This window comes from Eumetopias jubatus, unplaced genomic scaffold (genome assembly GCF_037043125.1).
Source record: "Eumetopias jubatus isolate StellerSeaLion01/CBP00866 unplaced genomic scaffold, mEumJub1_p1.0 scaffold_3, whole genome shotgun sequence".
In the NCBI taxonomy this organism is placed as follows: domain Eukaryota; kingdom Metazoa; phylum Chordata; class Mammalia; order Carnivora; family Otariidae; genus Eumetopias; species Eumetopias jubatus.
In genome coordinates, this window is record NW_028274809.1 from 56,742,245 (window position 1) to 56,745,905 (window position 3,661).

At 35.7% G+C, this 3,661-nt stretch overlaps 1 pseudogene; it reads left to right on the plus strand.

Annotated features, from left to right (window-relative positions):
- Positions 1-1,751: 1,751 nt before the first annotated feature.
- Positions 1,752-2,119, plus strand: LOC114225182 (large ribosomal subunit protein eL43 pseudogene; annotated as a pseudogene).
- The last annotated feature ends 1,542 nt before the right edge of the window (positions 2,120-3,661 follow it).

Sequence of the window (3,661 nt, forward strand, 5' to 3'; positions counted from 1 at the left end):
TCACTTTCTCCCACAGGTCCATCCTCCTCTACCTTGTTAACGTTTCTCAGGTCCTGTCTGAAAAGGCCTTCCTAAACTCTCTGGCCCCGGGGTTATCATTATCACCCGGTACACATCACCCTATTTCCTTAATTTTATCCTACCTTCTCAGTCAGATTGAAGAGGAGCCTTTTTAACTATTTGGTATCCCCTTGCTTAGTCCAATATGGTAAAATAATAGGTACCCCATAACTCATTTTTGTTGATGATTATTGAGGGAAGATAGGCATGTTAGAATCTGAAGGAAACTTTGGGAATTCTGTGATGCCAGCCGAACACCTAATTGTCCTCAAACTGACCACATAAACTAATTGGAGGTTCCCAACTAGGATTCCCCAGACAACTGCTAAGATGAGGTCCTCTGTTGGTGAAGCAGGTCAAAACAACAACAAAAACCCAAAAAACCAGTCTAACCCAACATTCTTATTTTGGAAATGAAAAAAACATAGTTCCAAAAAGCTGAAATTATTTTTCTGAGGTTGCACAACTGGCTACTGATAGAAGCTAGAAACCTAGTTTACTGACCCCTGAAGGTTTTTGCATAATGCCAAAGTATTTGGAGACTGGTATCTTAGCTATATTACCTATATAAAGGATGTACATACTTAACAACTTTCCCTTTCTGCTTTTGATAATGATATTTTGAGTTCATAATCTATTAAATAATTGAATTAGACAGTGAATGAATAAAAATAGTCTTTTGAATTAACCAAAATAACTTTGGACTTAAAAATGTCTCTATGGTTATTACCACTAAAGCTCAACTCCAAATGGAGTAAAGTAGGAGAAAGCTTCCAGAATGAAACTGCTTCCACTATTTTATCCTTGCTACCAATTCCCACAGGGCAAGGATGCTATGAATTTCTTAAATCCTCCAAAATACTTCTATAATGTAAATATGGCTTCTTTGGTGTTGTGAAATTACCACGCTTCATTTATTTTTTTTTAATTAGGCTCCATGCCCAGCGTGGAGCCCAACATGGGGCTTGAACTAATGACCCTGAGATCAAGGCCTGAGCTGAGATTGAGATTTGGATGCTTAACCAGCTGAGCCACCCCTACTATGTTTCATTTTGTTTTGAACATCCTAGACAGAATTCAACCAATTGTCTTAAAATATAGGAAATTCTAAAAATGGAATATGCCATAACATGGTCAATACCTCAAAAAGAGAGTGTACTAAGTAAATAAGCATATTTAGCTTCCATTGCATCCTCTCCAAAGTCTGCAATGAAAGTAATAAATGCTGAAATTTAAAAAAAACTATTCATTTCAGATCTATGCTTATAAAAAATTTGAGGTATCCCCATTGAACATAATCAAAAATCCTCAACAACATATTAGCAAACTGATTCAACAATACATTAAAAGGATCATGAAAGGTAAAAATCATGTGATCATCTCAACAGATGAAGAAAAAAACATTTGACAAAATACAACATCCATTTTTGATAAAACCTCTCAACAAAGTGGGAATAGAGGGAATGTACTTCAACTAAATAAAGGCCATATATGACAAGCCCACAGCTAATATCACATTCAAAAGTGAAAAAACAGAAAGGTTTTCCTTTCTGTTTCAGGAACAAAATAAGGATGTACAGTCTTGCCACTTTTATTCAACATAGTGTTGGAAGTCCCAGACAGAACAATTAGGCAGGAAAAAGAAATAAAATGCATCCAAATTGGAAAGGAAGAAGTAGGAGTCTCTTCCTCTCTGGGCTCGGACCTAGTTTGCGGCGATATGGCTAAACGCACCAAGAAGGTTGGAATCGTGGGTAAATACGGGACCCGTTATGGTGCCTCCCTCAGGAAAATGGTGAAGAAGATTGAAATAAGCCAGCATGCCAAGTACACTTGCTCCTTCTGTGGCAAAACAAAGATGAAAAGACGAGCTGTGGGAATCTGGCATTGTGGCTCCTGCATGAAAACCGTCGCTGGTGGTGCTTGGACCTACAGCACCACTTCTGCTGTCACAGTAAAGTCGGCTATCAGAAGACTGAAGGAGTTGAAAGACCAGTAGAAGCTTCACCATTTGAAACATTACTAGCCTATAATAAATGGGTTAATTTATGTAACAAAAAAAAAAGAAAGGAAGAAGTAAAACTCACACTATTTGCAGACAACATGATTTTATATATCGAAACCTTAAAGACTCTACCAAGAACTATTAGAACTAATAAATTCAGTAAAGTTGCAGAGTACAAAATCAAGACACAAAAATCTGTTGTGTTTCTATACAATAACAAAAAACTATTAGAAAAAAAAATTAAGAAAACAATCCCATTTACAATTGCATCAGAAAGAATAACAAAAAAAGAAAGAAAAAATAACTAGAAATAAATCTAACCAAGAAGGTAAAAGACTTGTATATTGAAAAATATAAGACATTGATTAAAGAAATTGAAGAAGACACAAACAAATGGGAAGGTATTCCATGCTCATGTATTGGAAGAATTAATGTTGTTAGCCGAAGTAATCTACAGATTCAATGCAATCCCTATCAAAATTCCAATCATATTTCTCACAGAAATAGAACAAAGAATCCTAAAATTTGTATAGAACCATAAAGGATACTGCATAGCCAAAGCAATCCTGAAAACAAGAACAAAGCTGAAGGCATCGCACTCCCTGATTTCAAATGATATTACAAAGCTATAGTGTAGTAATCAAAACAGAGTGGTATTGGCATAAAAACAGACACATACATCAGTGGAACAGAAGAGAGCCCAGAAATAAACCCACAAATATATGGTCAATTAATTTATGACAAAAGAGCCAAAAATATACAATGGGGAAAAGACCATCTCTTCAATAAATGGTGTTCGGAAAACTGGACAGCCACATGCAAAGGAATAAAGCTGGACCACTATCTTACATCACACACAAAAATTAACTCAAAATGGATTAAATACATGAATTTAAGACCTGAAACTACAAAACTCCTAGGAGAAAACATAAGCGGTAAGCTCCTTGACACGGGTCTTAGAGGTGATTTTCTTGAATTTTACTCCAAAGGCAAAGGCAACAAAAGCGAAAATAAAAAATGTAACTACATCAAACTAAAAGGCTTCTGCCGGCAAAGGAAACAATCAACAAAAATTAAAAAGGCAACCTACCAACTGGAAGAAGATATTTGCAAATCGTATATCTGATAAGGGGTTAAAATCCAAAATATATAAAGAACTTACACAGTCTGTAACAATTAAAAAAGTGATCTGATCAAAAAATGGGCAGAGGATCCAAATAGACATTTTTTTCAAGGAAGACATACAGATGGCCAACAGACACATGAAAAGATGCTCAGCATCACCAATCATCAGGGAAATGCACATCAAAACCACAATGAGATATTACCTCACACCAGTCAGAATGGCTATTATCAAAAAGACAAGAAATAACAAGAGTTAACAAAGATGTGGAGAAAAGGGAACCCTCGTGCACTGTTGGTGGGAATGTAAATTGGTGCAGCCACCATGAAAAACAGTATGGAGTTTCTTCAAAAAATAAAAACAGAACTGCCATATTATCCAGCAATTCCACTTTGGGGTATTTATCCAAAAAAAACCCAAAACACTAATTTGAGAAGATATATGCATCCATATATTCATCGCAGCATTATTTA